Source organism: Pteronotus mesoamericanus, unplaced genomic scaffold (genome assembly GCF_021234165.1).
Source record: "Pteronotus mesoamericanus isolate MK-2021 breed Mesoamerican mustached bat unplaced genomic scaffold, CSHL_Meso_final contig_40, whole genome shotgun sequence".
Classification (NCBI taxonomy): domain Eukaryota; kingdom Metazoa; phylum Chordata; class Mammalia; order Chiroptera; family Mormoopidae; genus Pteronotus; species Pteronotus mesoamericanus.
This window is the reverse complement of record NW_026555150.1, coordinates 7017580-7036657: the sequence shown is the minus strand read 5'-3', so window position 1 is coordinate 7036657 and position 19078 is coordinate 7017580.

Here is a 19078-nt window from a genome sequence, read left to right as displayed (position 1 = left end):
GCAAAAAGAGTCACCTAAAATGGGGAGGTAAAGAAATAACCCCCAATTGAAAGAAAAGGAGGAATATCCAGAAAAAGAGATAAACGAAATTGAGGGAAGCAATCTATCAGGCATAGAATTCAAAATACTGGTTATAAGGATGCCTGAGGAACACAGTGAGAACTACAAAGAACTTTATGGAAGCTACAAGAAACTTAGTGAGAACTAAAGTAGCATTAAAAAGGATATACAAACTATGAATAAGAACCAGATGGAAATGAATAATACAACATCTGAAATGAAAACTACACTAGAAGGAATTTAAAAGAGGCTAGATGAAGCATAAGACAGAATCAGAAAGCTGGAATATAAGGCAGAAAAGAAATACCAGGTCAGAGTAACCAAATGAAAAAAGACTCAAAAAGAATGAGGATAGTTTAAGGGTGCTGCAGGACAACAAGAATTGTAACAACATTTGCATCAGAGAAAAGGAGAAAAGGAGAAAAAACTTGTTTGAAAAGATAATGAGAGAAAACTTCCCTAGCTTGGTGAGGGAAAAAGTTCATGCAAATTCAGGAAGCACAGGTGGTCCCAATCAAGATAAATTCAAAGAGGCCTACTCCAAGACACATCATAATTAAAATGGCAGATTTTAAAGACAATCTTAAAGCCAACAATGGAGAAACAGCTAGTAACATACAAGGGAATTCCTATAAGGCTATCAGAATATTTCTCAACAGAAACAGTGCAAGCCAGAAGGGAGTGGCAAAAATTATTCCAGACAATGAAAAGCAAGGACCTACCACCAAGACTACTCTATCCAGCAAGGCTTTCATTTAAAAATGGGACGTGAAATAAAGAGCTTCCCATACAAAAGAAGGCTAAAAGAGTACATCTCCACCAAACCAGCACTGCAAAAAGATGATAAAGGGGACTTCTATTAAAAGGAGAAGAGAGAGACAGAGGAACACAAATACAGAAAACATGGCAGTGAATAAGTAGCATTCAGTAATAACCTTAAATGTAAATGGATTCAATGCTCCAATTAGAAGACATAGAGTAGCTGAATGGAAAAGAAAATACAATCTGTGTATGCTGCCTGTAAAAGACCCATCTCAGGACAAATGATCTGCACAGACAGAAAGTGAAGGGATGGAAAAAATACTCCAAGAAAGTGGATATGAAAAGAAAGCTGAGGTAGCAATACTTATATCAGACAAAATAGACTTAAAAACAAAACCCATAAAAAGGGACACAGAAAGTCACTACATAATACATAAGGGAATAGTTCAACGGAAGAATATAACCATTGTAAACATATATGCACCCAACATAGGATCACCTTAATATATAAAGAAAATCTTGGAGAACATCAAGAAAGATATTGACAATAACACAGTCATCCTAGGGAATTTTAACACTCAAGTGTCGACACCACATACATCTTCCAAATAAAGAGTCAACAAGGATATTGAGGCACTGAACAACACTCTAGATTAAGTGGACTTAATTGATGTATATAGAATATTTCACTCCAAAGAAGCAAAATATACCTTTTTTTGTTCAGATGCACATGGAACACTTTCAAAGATATACTACATAGTAGGACAGAAAACAAACCTCAACAAATTCAAGAAAATTGAAATCATATCAAGTATTTTCTCAGATCACAATGGATTGAAACTACAAACAAATCTCAAAGATAAAACTCGAAACATTCATATACATGGAGACTGAATAACAAGTTATAAAATAGTGAATGTGTCAACAATGAGATTAAGGAAGAAACCGGAGAGTATCTGGAAAAGAATGAAAATAAACACACTACAACCTAAAAACTATAGGACTCAAGGAAGGCAGTTCTGAGACAAAAGATAGGAATACAGGCCTATCTAAAGAAGATACAAAATTCTCAAATAAACACCCTAACCTTACATCTACAATAATTGGAGGAACACCAACAAAGGCCAGAGCAAGTAGAAGGAAGGAAATAATCAAGATCAGGGCAGAATTAAATGGCTTACAGACTAAAAGAATAATTCAAAGTATCAATAAATCCAGGAGCTGGTTTTTTGAAAAAATAAACAAAATTGACAAACCTTTACCCAGATTCATTAAGAACAAAAGAGAGAGGACCCAAATAAATAAAATCAGAAATGAAAGCGGAGAACTTACAACTGAAACCCCAGAAACACAAAGGATTGTAAGAAATTATTATGAACAACTATTTGCCAAGAAATTGGACAACCTGGGTGAAATGGACAAATTTCTAGAAACATACAATCTTCCAAAACTGAATCAAGAAGAAGCAGAAAGCCTGAATAAACTAATAACAGCCAGTGAAATTGGAGCAGTAATCAAATAACTCCCAGCACAGAGAAGTTCTGGATGAATGGCTTCACAGGTGAATTTTATAAAACATTAAGTAAGAAATAATTTTTGCCATCTCAAACTACTCCAAAAAATTCAAAATGAGAGAAAACTCCCAAACTAGTTTTACAAGGCCACTAATATCCTAATTCCAAAACTAGGTCAAGACATAACAAAGAAAGAAAACTAGGGGCCAATAGCTCTGTTGAATATAGATGCTAAAATCCTCAACAAAATATTGGCAATCTGGACCCAGAAATATGTTAAAAAGATCATATATAAAGATCAAATGGGATTCATCCCAGGGATGCAAAGGTGGTACAATACTTGCAAATAAATAAACATAATATACCACCTAAACAAAACAAAGGACAAAAATCACATGATCATATTAACAGATGTTGAAAAAACATTTGAGGAAATTCACCACAAATTTATAATAAAAACACTCAGCAAAATGGGAATAGAGGGAGCATACTTCAACATAATAAAGACAATATAGGAGAAATCTATAGCCAACATCATACTCATTGGACAAAAATTAAAAGCTTTCCTTCACCTAAGATCAGACAGAAGACAATGGTTTCACCACTCTTATTCAACATAGTACTGGAAGTTCTAGCCACAGAGATCAGACAAGAAGAAGAAAAAGGCATCCAAATTGGAAAGGAATAATTAAATCAGTCACTAGTCACTGAAGACCTGACAGTGGATGTAGAAAACCCTTTAGTCTCCACCAAAAAACTACTCAACTTAATAAGTTAATTTGGCAAAATAGCAGGATGAAAAGTAAATATTTAGAAAGCAATGGCATTTTTATACACCAACAATGAAATAATAGAAAGGGAAACTCGTAAAAAAATATCCCATTTTCTTAGCAAAAAAACAAAATAAAATACTTAGGAATAAATTTAACCAAAGAGGTAAAAGACCTGTACTTGGAAAACTATAGAAAACTGAAGAAAATAATTATGGAAGATACAAATAAATAGAAGCATATACTGTGTTCATGGAATGGAAGAAGTAACATCATTAAAATGTCCATACTACCCAAAGGAATCTATAGATTCAATACAATTCCTTTTAAAATACCAATGGCATGTTTTACAGATATAGAATAAATATTTAAAATTTTTATATGGAACCAAAAAAGACCCTGAATATCCTCAGCAATCTTGAGAAATAAGAACAAAGTAGGAGGGATCATGATACCCAATATCAAACTATAATAATACAAGGCCACTGTAATCAAAAAAGCCTACTACTGGCATAAGAAGAGACACAAAGAACAATGGAACAGACAAGAGAACCCAGATATAAACTTAAGTCTCTATTGTCAATTATTAGTTGACAAAGGTGGCGTGAACATACAATGGAGTAAAAATAGCTTCTTTAATAAATGGTGTTGAGAGAACTAGAATGGTACATGCAAAAATATGAAACTAGACCACCAACTTATACCATACACCAGAATAAACTCCAAATGGAAAAAAGATTTAAATATATAAGTCATGGCACCATAAAAGTCCTAGAGGAAAACATAGGCAGGAAAATTTCAGATATCCCACACAGCAATATTTTTGCCAACATATCTCCTAGGGTAAGGGAAATAAAGGAAAAAATAAATGGTACAATATCAAATTAACAAGTTTCTGCATGTCTAAATAAACCATCATCAGAATGAAACAGGAACCAACTGTATGGGTGAACATATTCACCAATGATACACTGGACAAGGGTTTGATCTCCAAAATACATAAATAACTCACCTGACTCAACACTAGTAAGATAAACAATCCAATTTAAAAAATGGGGAAAATACATGAATAGACACTTCTCCAAGGAGAACATACAGATGGCCCATAGACATATGAAAATATGCTCAACATCACTACACATAAGAGAAATGCAAATTAAAACTACAATGAGATACCACCTCACACTACTTAGAATGGCCATCATTAAAAAATCAACATACAAGTGCTGGCAAGGATGAGGAAAAAGGGAACCCTAGTGCGCTGTCAGTGGGAATGCAGCCTGGTGGAGCCTCTTTGGAAAACAGTATGGAGATAACTCAAAAATTTAAAAATGGAACTGCCTTTAGACCCAGTGATTCCACTGCTGGGAATATAACTTAAGAATCCCAAATCACCTATTCGAAATGATTTAGGCACCCCTATGTTCATAGCACCACTATTTACAATAGCTAATTGCAGGAAACACCCTAAGTGCTCATCAGTAAATGAGTGGATCAAAAAACTGTAGTACATTTACACAATGGAGTACTATGCAGCAGAAACAAAGAAGGAGCTCCTATCTTTTGTGACAACATGGATAGAACTGGAGAATATTATGCTAATTGAAATAAGCCAGTCAAGTGAAAGACAAGTACCATACCATCTCACATATAAGAGGAATCTAATGAACAAATTAAACTAATGAACAAAATAGAACCAGAGGTATGGAAACATGAAACAGACTGACAGTTATCAGAGGTAAGGGGGGATCATGATGGAACAAAAGGGAAGGCACTAGTCAAAGAACATGTACAAATGACCCATAGAAAGTGACAACAGTGTGGGAGTTGACTGTGGGAGTGGGAGTTGTGATGGACAGAGGAGGGGAAAAGGAGAAAAATTGGGACAACTCTAACAGAATAACAGTAAAAAATACTAATAGTTTATTTAAACAAGTGCATTCTGATTCTACTGATACATTTAAAAAACAACTTGCAGCTCTGGCTAGTGTGGCTCAGTGGATTGAATGACGGCCTGGGAACCAAAAGGTCACTGGTTCAATTCCCAGTCAGGGCACATGCCTGGGTTGTGGGCCAGGTCCCCGGTAGAGAGGTGTGTGAGAGGCAACCACACATTCATGTTTCTCTCCCTCCTTTTCTCCCTCCTTTCCCCTCTGCTTAAAAATACATAAATAAAATCTTTAAAAAATAAAAAAAACAACTTATAGAAATTATATTAAAGCTAAAACTTTTTTCTCTAATCTGTAAAAGATTTTTATAGATATAAAGACCACAGGATTTAATATCTGGTAGATAAAATATAGGAATTATGGAACTTAATAGCAATAAATGATTGAGTTGTTTAAAAACTTGTTTCCAGAATTCTGTCAAACTAAAGTTAACTTAAATCAAAATAATTTTAAATTAAAATTTAATAATCATGTTTGTTTGAATGTAAATTTAATTTAAAAGTTAAATAAGTACAGGTATATAATCAAGATCATACAACATTCCAAATAAGAAGTTGAGAAAGCCCACTTGAGAGATGGTTTGGAAAGTTTATTATTAATGGGAAATCAACACCAGAAAATTTAATCAAAAGGTCAGTTATATCTTACAGCCAAATAGAAAAATAATCCAAACTTAGATTCCCATTTCACATATGAATTATAAATGGTATAATTTATCCAGTACTTTTTGGACCAACATAACTTGAATTTCATGGATAATGATTTTTTTACCAGTCTTATTTTACAAGGTCTTCCATAGTAACCCAATATGGGTTTATATCTCATTTTCATTTAGGTATTTTTTCTTAGCTTTGTGTCTGTGATTCGTACTACTGTTATCACAGATGTGTAATGGGACTTCTCAATCAGTTTTTTAAATTTTTATCATGTTGCCCTGGCTGGTGTGGCTCAGTGGATTGAGTGCCAGCCTGCAAACTAAAGGGTCACCAGTTTGATTCCCAGTCAAGGTACATGTCAGAGTTGCAGGCCAGGTCCCTGGTAGGGGGCGCATGAGAGGCAACCATATATTGTTGTTTCCCTCTCTTTCTCCCTCCCTTCCCCTCTTTCTACAAATAAATAAAATCTTAAAAAAAATTTTTTATCACATTAAGGGTTTCCTCACTTTTCTATGATAACTGAATCCATCTGTATTACTTATATAAATAAAATAAGCAATGGTAATACACTTGTCTCTCATCCCAAACACTAGTATATGCCTATAGATACTCTCAATCCACATTTATTATGTTTGAAACCCAGCAGTCCAAGGTCAAAAAGATATATGAAGAGAGTGTTTTTACCCCTCTGTACTTTAAATATATTTTTAATTATAATCCTTTTGTCATCATGGGCTACTTGTCTCATAAACAAATTCATTCTAGAATACTGAAGACAGAATTTTTGCACAGTTTCACTCCTCTGGGATATAAAATGAAGTGAGATTCTCATTAGTCTAATATGAATAGAACCCTCATGGTGCTTGGGGTGAACTTTTTTGACAGAAGCCTATGTGTAACAGTTCTCACCAACCCAGGTTTTCAGCATCCATCGAATTCACTGTTTCCCATATCCATCTTTTCTTCTGCCTTTCTTATTTTGGCTAATTATGGGCTTTTCCAACCAAACATATTGAGTTGTTTTTTATTCTTCCCTATTTTTACTTAACATCAAAACACTGTTATGGCCTGCTTATTCTACCTTTGTGATGCCTTATTTTCTTCCTGTAATCTAGTTTTTATATGCATAGCTACCAGTCTATATTTAGAGTTCAAAATTTCTCTCATGTAAACCTTTATTATATAACTTACTACTTAATCTCCCTGCATCAAGACTTCATTCTCCAAGCTACCTTTTACTGACCAATTTAAGCTTCATTAAAAATAACTGGGACCAGAGCATTCCCTTACTTCCTAAAGTTCTCACTTCTCTCAATCATAAAACAACTGTCCTTTCTCTAAACTCCTATAAAATGTTTTAATCTCTTGTACAACAGACAACACATTACTATACTTTGTGTACATGCCTTATCTTCCTGCTGCAGTGGTTGGAATATTGTCTTCTGCACAATAGAAATTTATTAAATATTATTGAATAGATTAACCTATGGATAAATGTACATTTATCATTGTGTAGAGATATTGTTGTTTTTTTGTTGTTGTTGTTCAAATTAGTTGTCTGCATTACTAAATGAGAAATCTAGATGGTCTATTAAGTATATAATGACCTAAAATTAAGCTCTACTTGTAAGTGAAGCAGATAGTTTGTTCCTATGTGAAGTTATTAGGATTCCTGAAAAAATATTTTATCCAATCTTCACTTCACCTCCCACCCAAATCCAAAAACTCACATTATTATGAAAATCATTTCTAAAGGTTTATTTATGTACATGAGGAATTTCCTATGAACTCAGAACTAAATGTAAAAGACCAAGTGTTTTTTTTTTTTTTGGCTGTTTTCCTTATCCACACATTGAGAATATCAAACATTTTCATTTGCTGTGCACTTAATTTGATTGTCAAGAGACAATCTTGATTTCTTGGCTCCTAAGTAATTCTGTTCCCTATTTTTAATGTTTTAAGTAGCACAAGAATTAGATATATGATTATAATACCAAATTAAATGCCTTAAGTACTACTCAGAAAAGCATATTATTTCAGAGAGATGTGTCCTAAAATTTCCTGAGTTAATTCATTGTCCAGAGAGACTAGATCATTAAAATGAATTGAAGAGTCATGCATTAAGGGAATTCCATATGAATGAATATTGTCTTTGATTTCAGAGGAGTAGAAGGGGTGGAAGGATGAGGTTCAAATTATTAATGAACCTTTTGAAATTGTATACAGGTTTGTGCTTACCAGGGTTCTCCTTTTCTACTTTAGGAAAAAAATATTCATAATTTTGATCACATTCTCAAAGGGTTTTATGACTTACAACTTGTTAAGAATTTTTTAAAATCAAGAAATTTTAAAATTTGGTTCTGAATACTAATTCAGGAAAGTAAAAGACTTTGTAGATTAGAAATGAATATCTTCACCAGAGGGTAATTGTTGCGCTCAGCAGCGGCTAGACAGGATGCGACACTGTGGGGGAGCACCCCTGTTCGCCGCTCACCCCGCCCAGGGAAGCAAATGCTGCACTGCAGGTTAGGAGCCCACCCCTGGGAGCGCGGTGCTCCCTGAATCTGAGGGAAACCGGCGGTGGCCAGCTGAGAAGGGAGCAGGGCTCCAAATCTTGCAAAGCCTGCCCGGGGTTATCACGGGAATAAACACAAATCATGGCAAACACTTCTCTATTTGCCAGGAGAGCAGACGTGGGCACTTCCCTCTTAGCGGAGAAGCCTGTGGCACATCCCTCTAGTGAAGAAGGCCCTGTTGCCCTTTGTTCCAAGGATTTTATTGAAAATCTTATTAGTGTGGCTAGGTAACCGGAATGCATACGTTATCTCATTACATTAGTATGTTAAGTTTCAAAGAGAATAGATGATGCCTTTAAGAAGACAAATGACAGAAACACACTGATTTACATGGGTCCAAGACAAGTATAAACAAAAGAGACTAAAGATAAGGGGAAAGTAGACATAAAAGCGCCTAATGATATAGGGTATAGAGTGTAAATAATGTAAATGTCCTTCGCAGCATGAGCTGGCCAGAGATCTGAGGGAAGAAAAAAACACACTTCAAAGAATTTACTTTTAGGCCTGATTTCCCCGGGAACTGCCAGATCTGATTTAGGGCTGATTCCCGCACTGTTTCAAGCCTGAACCAGGTGTGGGCAGGGAACCACCAAGAGATAAGGAGACTGCTTTTCGGCTATAATGAGGACTCTGGTCATGTTCAAGCTGAGTCAAGAAGTGCAGGCCTTTTTACCGTTTCTCCATGACCCCCAATTTCTTGTCTGCTGCCAATACTCAACTGAGATCTGTCTTAGGTTGCATCTCCCCCGAGGGGTCTTACCCGCCATTGATACCCAATCCTCCATAGCAAAGCAGAGAAGCAGGAGCTACACCCTTTCCAGAGGGGACAGGTTATGTCTCCTCAGGAGCCTTTTTCTCCAAGGCCTGATTATTTCCAGCCTTGGGGCCCACCAGCCTGTCGGCAGGGTTACAGTTCCTGAAACCAGGCAGGGCATTTCCCAACAGGTAATGAGTTAGGAAATGTATAATAGACAAAGAATTTAATGATTATGTCAGCCACCCCTGTGTTTAATATGGAAGCTTTGTGATTCAGTCTGCTTTCATTATTTTGTAACTCATTTATTTGTTCAATATCCATTCTTAGCATTCATATATTTTATTAGAAACTGGGATATTAATAGAGGAAGAAGAAAAAAAGTAAGTTGTGCTTTTCCTTCACTGATTCTGTAAAACACATCCACACATATGACCATCATTTTCTATATTTTTAACCTGACAAATCATTTAATTCAGTATTTTCTTTGGAAAGACATTAAGCAGAGATTTTTTAAAGGTGACATAATAGTAGAGTAAATTGAAAAAAAACTTCTGTCTTTATCATATACTCATTCACTTTTTAGAAGAAGAAACTATAAACTAGCCTAAGTATGTTCTGATGAGAGCCTATAAGGATATTCCTAATGAATGTCTCCTCGGTTATCTATGTCTAGATATTTTAGTTGATGCAAAAAAAACTTAAGTGACTTTCATTATATAGTTTATCTATAGCCAAAATAATCTGGGAAATAATTGCCTAATTGAAATAATAAAAATCAAGGCTATTCTTACAAATTTTGTTCTCTAGATTTAGAAGTGATGTCGGTCACAGATTTGTATCTTCATATTGATGACAAAATGAAGGTAAACAGAAGCACTTACAAGTTTTCCCAACACTTGGTTTAATCTAAATGACTCTATTATTTTTCAGTAAGGCTAAACTTTTAATCATTAAAAATGCAACTCTTACTGGTACATTTGTTGTGTGCTCATTCTATATTCTATACTGAAAAATATTTTTCTTATTCTCCAAATATTTTCCTATCAAAAATTATCTCCTCCAGGTTACAACAAGTTGTTTCATCTTAAGAACCCTCTAGTTAGGGGCTGGAGGGATTGAGCAAAAAGGAAAAAGGACTCATGGACATGAACAACAGTGTGACTTGCTGGGGATGGGGGAGGGGAGTAAAAGGGAACTAAAAGGTAATCTAAAAAATACAATACAGTTTTAAAAAGACCCCTGTATACCATTTAAAAAATTCAATAATGTATGACAAATAATATCAGTTTTCTTCAGTTATTTGCATATTCTCTAATTTAGATATTTTACATGTATTTAGTAATGTCCACCTATATGTTAGAAACTGCTTTAACAAGTGGAGGTATAGCATTTTGCAAAACTATTCTCATTCTCACAGTGCACCCATGCTAGAGAGATTAGGGAGATAAGAAAAATCTAATCAAGGAAATCTTCTATGAAAGATAGTATTTGAGAAGACACATTTAGGATGTAGGAAAATAAACCTTGTGGTTACTTAAGAGAAGACTATTCCAGAGAAAGGAAAGATTGATTTAAAACCCTGAAACAGCTGTGTGCTTGAAATATTCATGTAACAGAATATGCCAGTGTGACTACAGTTTAATAAGCAAGGAGTCCAATAGTGAAACAGGAAATCAAAGATGAAGAAAGAGACAGAAATACCAGTGTCATGTAGGCTTAAGTGAGGTAGGTGTTCAGGTGTTACTTTGAAGGAGGTGGGAGGGCAATGAAAAATTTGAGCAGAAATGTCCTGTGAGGTAAGACATATTTTAAAAGAATAATTCTGATTATTGAGTAAGAAACAGACTACAAGTGTAGTCTTGATTGGTAGTACAGACAAATGTTTTAGAGAGAATGAGAGGAGAAGCACTTTTAGGAAAAAAAGAGAGAGAGAGAGAGAAAGAACCTCTGAAAGTCCACTGTTCCATAAAAGCAAGGAGAATACACCAAAAATTGTCAAATCAACTTTTACAAAATTCTTGATATTAACCAGTAGTTTACAGCAATCCAAAAAACATTTAAAGAAGAAAGGCAAAATCTTGGTAAGATCAGTGAGGTTTGTAGCATTTGGCTTTGTCCTCTCTCCACCACTCTCTCCCCTAGATCCTCTGTAGCCATGTAATAGCTCCAAACATCATAGTGAAGACTAACAGCTTAGCAGCTACTGGAGGAGGCAGAATAAGTATGGTGCTAACCATACAGTTTCATTCTCAAGGAATTGTTTGATCTGTGTGAAAGCCTCCTGGAAACACTAAATCAAATGGTTTGTCAAAGAGCTTAAGCAAAATATAATGAAAATAAAGACATTAGAATAAAAATGGTATAACAAAAACATTTAACACAAAGAAGGCATTAATAGAAGAATACAGTAACAGAAAAAAAATGAGACATAAAGAAAACAAATGGCAAAAAGCCAGTTATAAATCCTATCTCATCTGTAATTACATTAAATACACATGGATTAAGCACTTTAATCAAAGACACATATTACTAAGATGAAACTAAATGGAAGGAAAGATATATAATAGGCCAATAGTAATCAAAATAGAGTGGAAATGATTATTATAATAATATCAGATAAAATGTTTTAGGGAAAAATTTTTTACTGTAGAAAAATAACATTTTATAGTGACATAATGGCAATTCATCAAGAAGTCTTGACAAGGATAAACATATATATGATTCTAACAATAGGGACACAAAATACATGAAGTAGAAATTGGCATAAATGAAGGGAGAGTAGACATTTTAAAATTAAGAGTTGAATACTGAAGTACCCCACTTTCAATAATGGATACAATGACTGGGAAGATCAATAAAGAAATAAAAGTCTTGACAACATTATAAAACAACTAGAAAACAGGCATCTGTAGAAGCCTCAGACCAGCAATAATAGAAAACACATTCTTTTCAAGTATACAGTGAAAATTCCCTAGGATAGGCCATAAAACAAATATCAATAAAAATAAAAATACCAAAATCAAAGTATATTTAGTCTCAGACCACAATGAGTGACTTTATAAATCTACAAAAGAAGAAAATTTGAGAAATTTCCAAATTTGTGGATATTAAACAGCAGAAATACACACACATCTAAAAAATAAATAGATAAAAGAGGAAATTGCAAGGGAAATAAAGTATTTTGAGGAGAATGACTCCCAAAACACAACATATCAATACTCATAGTATCCTGCTAAAATAGTGCTTAGAAGTAATTTATGTCTGTAAATATTACAAAAGAAGAATGACCTCAAATCAATAACCTCATTTTTATCTTAGGAAAATATAAAAAATAAGGGCAAACTAAAATAACAGCAAGGGAAAAAAGGAAAATAATATTAATAAGTATAAATGATTGAAAAATTAGAGAACAAAAGTCTATTAAACCAAAAGGTTGGTCTTTGAAAATGTGAATAAAATTGACAAAACATGACTTATATTTAAAATGTACCAACATACACAAAAAAGTGCATAACCAAATGTCTTCAAGGGAAATTCTAAATTTTTAAAAAATAATTAAAACCAATTATTCTCACAGCTAACATCATATTCAATGGTGAAAGGTCAAAGATTTGCCTCTAGATCAGGAACCATGAAAGTGTTCCCACGGTCATCACTCCTATTTAGCACAATACTGGAAGTCCTAGTCAGAGAAATCAGGCTGAAAAATCAAACAAACAAACAAAAAAGATATTCGAATTGGAAAACAAGTACAATTGTCTCTATTTTTGGAAGGCGTGATTATATATACACAAAATCCAAAACACTTTACCAAAAAATTGTTAGATCTAATAAAATATTCAGAAAAGTTGCAGGATGCAAAATCAACATACAAAAATCATTAATGTATCTGTACACTAATAAAGAATTATCTGAAGAAATAAACAAAACAATCCTATTTATAAGAGCATCATCAAAAACAATAAAATATTTGGGATTACATTTGACCAAGGTGATGAAAGATCTCTATACTGAAAACTAGAAAACATTAATGAAAAAAATTGAAAAATATACAAATAATTGGAAAAACATCCTGTGTTTATGGGTTGAAATAATTAACATTGTAAAAATAATCCACCCTACCCAAAGTCATTTATAGAATCAATGCAACCCCTATCAAGTTCCCAATAGCATTTTTTTACAGAACTAGAAAAAGACTCTAAACTTTAGAACCACAAAAGACCCCACATAGCCAAAGCAAGCTGAGATAGAAGAATAAAACTAGAGCATCACATTTCCTGATTCCAAACTATAATATAAAGCTATAGTGATCCAAACAGTATGGAACTGACCTAAAAACAGACAAATAGACCAATGGAACAAAAGCAAGAACATTGAGTTAGGAAATACCAATGCAAGAGAAAGAACTGAGAAGTGAATTGTGGGACCATACACCATATTTCTTCAATTTTAAAGAACTATTAATAACATTTTTAAACTAAATATGCTGAAGAGGACCAAAGGTCTGCCACCCTAAAGCTACCTTTTGGGTTATTGATTTTAAGCTGGTTATTAAGTAACGACTGAGAAAGAACATTTGACCCTCCTTTCATGCCTAAGAGATTCAGATTTTAAAAAATGGGTTCTAGAAGGAAATCTTAAGTTATTTGCCTTAGCAGCCTAATTTGAATTCAGTATGTAGATGAAAGGGTGTCTAGCAGGAGCATGTATACTAGATCCTCACCCTGTGTTTCATTGTTTCTCGGTTGCCTCGCAAAAATTCAGCTGCTGTGTGTATTCTGCTCTTCCTCAACTACCTGTAAATTTCCTATTATCTTTAAAATGCCGTCACTGACTCCTATGCCCTATTAGCTTTTGTTCAAAATGACAAATATTTTCAATTCTACCTCATTGTCTTTGGAATTTTCATCTTTATGTGAATTCCCTGTGCTGATGTATTAAAATTTGATTTTCTCCTGTTAACCTATCTCTGTTAATTTGATTATTAGCCCAGCTAGAAGAGCTTAGAAGATGGGAGAAAAATTATTACAGTTTTAGTCCCCACATATACAATTGAACTTATTTAGCCTGAGTGCTTGACTCCTTATACATTTAATTTACAAATAAATTACCTACAGCTCAGATGGAAAAACTTTATTTTTAAATATATCTTGTTTAGCTTTTATAAAAATACTTTTTTGTTTTGGAAAATGGTCATATGAATTGGCATTTTAAAAATGAAACAACCAGGGACAATAAGTAATTATATACAAATATATGTAGAAGAATGCTTTCCTTATGCTTTATTTATTCAGAAGCTCTATGTATCTCATATAATAAGTAAATAAACTGTACTTTATATTTTATGAGTAAAAAGAAATAAATCAACTTTAAAGTCTCATCCTGCTTGATATTTAGACTATCAATCCAAATAGGTCTTTTAAACAAATAGACATACATACAGCTGATTAATTTAATTTATAGACCACTACTTTTAGAATGACATCAGCCCTAATAATCTGAGAAGATATATTGGTTGACTTCATTAGAACATTTTGTTTTTATGAAACATTCCAAACTTTGAAAAATGAATATTTAATTGAAATAAGTAACCTTGCAATTATATATTAAAATATTTGTTCAACTTTATTGTACCACTTGGGCCATTTTAAATATCATTTCATTTATTCTTAAGTTCAGGTAAAGCTCACTCCTTCTCAAAGGTTTCATCTATTCATCCCTTTACCATAATACCTTGCTGCACAGATTTTTCATTTAACAATTGGGTACCATATTGACCCCTAAAAGCTAATGAATTTCATCTGAACTACCAGCTTCCATAGATAGGTGATGGCTCCTTGAGGTCTTCCATTCAGAAGAATTATCAAGCCATTAATATTGAGAAATAATGTTGATATCAATTAATAATGTCTTCCATAGTAAATAGAGGAGAAGCTTTGTATATATGCTGGTCTTGGTATAACTGATTCTCACCAAGTAGATTGTAAGGGAAAAGAAGATATTTCATACTTTGGTATCACTCACAGTAACAGACATAGTGTAGATACTCAATAAATGCCCAAATAATATTGTCCCACTCACAGCTCATCATTCTCTGCAAAATCGGTCTCTTTGTATTGGTTCTTGTTTTTATACAGAATCTAGAAAAATACATAAGGTGGATCAGTTTCTTCTACTTTAAGCTTGAGTTATTGGATTATATCCAGAAACAGTGCATATGTAACAAATATCCTGGTAACCTAAATCCAAATTAATAAAGCCTTACTACTATTGTACCTATTATCAAAATTAACTATCAAGTCCTCATAGAAGGAATAATAATGATAATGATAACAATAATAGTAAAAATAAAACCGACACAGAAAGAGCTTATTATGTACCTGCCATTGTTTATAGGCACTTTAAAAAAATCAACTCATTAATTTTTCACATTTCTATAAAGCAGATGCTATTAATATACCCTCAAAGCTTTTAAATGAGTTGCCCAAGGTCACATAGATAGTAAGTCGCAGAGTAATCGAGTTTTATCTCAATAATTTTGTCTTTAATTTAATTAGAAATGAAGAAATATAAGGGGGTGGGGAGCAGTAATATACCAAGGTGGGAGAGACCATAGGAGCCGTCAGCCATGGCAGGAGTATTTTGTTTGAAATATTGGCATATGGTGATAATAAAATCAGACTGACTTTTAGTGTGTTTGATTGTTTTTAAATTTTCTTTAGATAGAACATCTTCTTATTGACTATATCTGTAGCAAACTATTTTTTCCCTATCCAATCTCCTAGCCCCTTCCCCTTGGCATGACACTGAGAAAGAGCAATGGTAAGATTACTAACATTGGTGTCTATTCAAATGATCCTGTGTCTACAGCACCTTGCCTGCCAGGCTGAGAAAAGTCACTAACACAGATAAGGAGAAAAACAAATACCAGGCTAAATAGAGCAATATGCAGCCAGGTGGGCTTGTTCTGAACTTTGAGCCAAGGAGGGTTGTATGTTTTACCAAACTGACATGATTAAGGCAAAAGGCATCATGGAATCATATCTAACTATCTCAAAAATTTATCTCTCTCCAGCCCCAATGAAGAAGAATTGGCTTAATTCTTGGTTTAACATTATGAGAAGTGAAAAACTTTCAGGAAGTAATGAATAATCTTGCTAAAAAATTAAAAATGCTTTTGAAAACCAGTATCATGAGCTTTGGACAAGGGTTTGATCTCCAAAATATAGAGAGAACTCACACTAATCCACACCAGAAAGACAAATAATGCAATTTAAAAATTTTGCAAAGGACCTAAATGGACATTTCTCCAAGGAGGACATTCACAGGGCCCAGAGACATATGAAAGGATACTCAACATCACTAGCCATCAGAGAGATGGAAATTAAAACCACAATGAGATACCACTACACACCAGTCAGAATGGCCATCATAAACAGATCAACAAACAACAGGTGCTGGCGAGGTTGTGGAGAAAAGGGAACCCTAGTCCACTGTAGGTGGGAATGCAGACTGGTGCAGCCACTGTGGAAAACAGTTTGGAGTTTCCTCAAAACACTAAAGATGGGACTGCCTTTTGACCCAACAACTCTACTGCTGGGATTATACCCTAAGAATCTTGAAACACCAATTCAAAAGAACCTATGCACCCCAATGTTCATAGCAGCACAATTTACAATAGCCAAATGCTGGAATCTACCGAACTACCCATCAATAAATGAGTGGATCAAAAAGCTATGGTACATTTACGTAACGGAATACTACGCAGCAGAAAGAAAGAAAGGGCCACTACCCTGCAAGGCAGCACGGATGGAACTGGAGAGCATTATGCCAAGTGAAACGAGCCAGGGAATGAAAGACAAATACCACATGATCTCACCTATAAGTGGAACCTAATCAACAAGACAAACAAATGAGCAAAATAGAGCCAGAGATATGGAAATAAAGAACAAACTGACAGTGACCAGAGGGGAGGGCAGAGAGGAGTCACAGGGGAAAGAAGGGGAAAGGACAAGTCAAGGAACATGAATAGAGGACTCATGGGCATGGCCAATAGAGGGTATTGACTGTGGGAGTGGTGGGCAGGGATGACACAGAGGAGAGGAATGGGGAAAAAGGCAAGACAATTGTAACTGAACAAAAATAAAAAGCAATCTTTCAGGAAATAAATTTACAAAAATAAAACAAGAAAAAGGACAAGATTATACAGAGGTAATTCAATCATTTTCTAACATAATAGAAAATATACCTTTATTTTTACATATTTTATTCATAATGGATATTGGCAAATTCAGGGAACTAGAAACTCAGCACTGGTGTAGAAATTTTTCATCTTGTGCCCAAGAGTTTTCCTGTTTCTTATGACTCTCTTCTGTGCAAGCCTCCAAGCATAGTGGATCTCAGCTCTTCTGGGACATTAGAACCAACAAACCAAAATTTCCTTCAGAGGATTCATCTGTGATTCTATTATTGGAAAATGAAATGATGTTTAGCAAATTAATTTATTTCAATCAGGGCTTATTCTAGTTAAACAAATCCCCACCTCCAGATGTGCCATCGTATATCCATTAAAGAAACATTTACTGAGGGCTTCAGTACATGCCACATATATGTTTGGGGATTCAAAAATGAATAAGAAACAATATTTGGTCTCAATCATTTAAAATATTCATTGAAATATATTGAACAATGACACTGTGTATCTCCCAATTAAGTAGCCTTTTGAGGTGGTCCTCTCTTTTAATTTCCAAATAATGATAATGAAATATTTTATCTTGGGTAACTACAAGAGGTTTAATTCTTTTTTAAAAACTACTTCATGTTCCCAGGGTATGCTTAGGTTCCCCTTCTGGTTGATTTAACTTCTCGTTTTGAATATTTTCTCTGGGCTTCTAGGCTATTCATCTATGGCCATCTCATAATTGCTTCCCAAACTGCTACACTTGCTGGCCCAAACAAAGCAAAGTTCACACTAGGATTTTAATAAACTTTACTGAAAATTTGAGAATAACAAAAGCAAATATGAAACAGGAAGAAAAAACTTTAAATTGAATATCTAATGCCACTATTTCTAAAATCAATCTATCTTGCTCTTTTACAGGATGTCCACTTCCTTTATTAATTCTCATTTTGTTGAGTCACAATTTCTGTAGATCACTAAACTCTCTTTCACCCACCCTTACCACTTCTGTTATTTCAAACTCATAAGTATTTTCTTGAACCGTGTTTTAAAGCCCGAATCTCTCTATATTCTTTAATCCAGAAGAAGCTAAAAGTCAATTAACATAAGAAAAGCCCCATATTGTATCCACTCACCATTATTTTACAGAACCCCACCAATGCTGTTCCAGAACAACTGTGGGGTCCCATTGCCCACTGCCAAGAAGCATGACTCCCAAGGCAGGAGTTTGGTGAAAAAGGAAAGTGGTTGTTTATTTAAAGATTATACAGATTTAGAATAATGGTGGATTTCTGTCGGTAAGTCCCACTACTTTTAAAACACCCCAAAACACATAGTGCCGCCTCCCTCTGCCAAATCAAGCCAATTTCAGAATGTGCCAGCAAGAGGTACCATTTTTCAGAAAAGCAGAAATCTAAAGATCAGCATTCCTAAGCCACAGTTCCGCTCCAAGCATCTCCCTCGAATCCGTGCTTGATTAGGCAGGTCCCCACACAGCTCCATCAGCTCTGCTGCCTTATCCAGGCCTGCTTCCCAGCAGGTATCCTCTTTCTTACTCCAGCCCTTACTCTAAACCACATGACACCTCCTTACACACCAGAGCTCATGGAAGACTGGGAACCCCATCTTACACCCTTTCTGACCACATGGCAGCTTGCTTCTCTCTCAGCCTACATGGCTTCTACCTCTTTCTCTCTCACCCCGCCCTTATTTTAAATGCTCAGCCCAGAACTTCCTTTGTGACGTCATGCCTGGCCCCTCTTATGATGTGCCACATTTGCCAGTTCCCCCATATATTTTACCTTCTCTTGGCTACCCTCTTTAGTCAGGATGAGGGTTCCCCAACCTAGTGTGA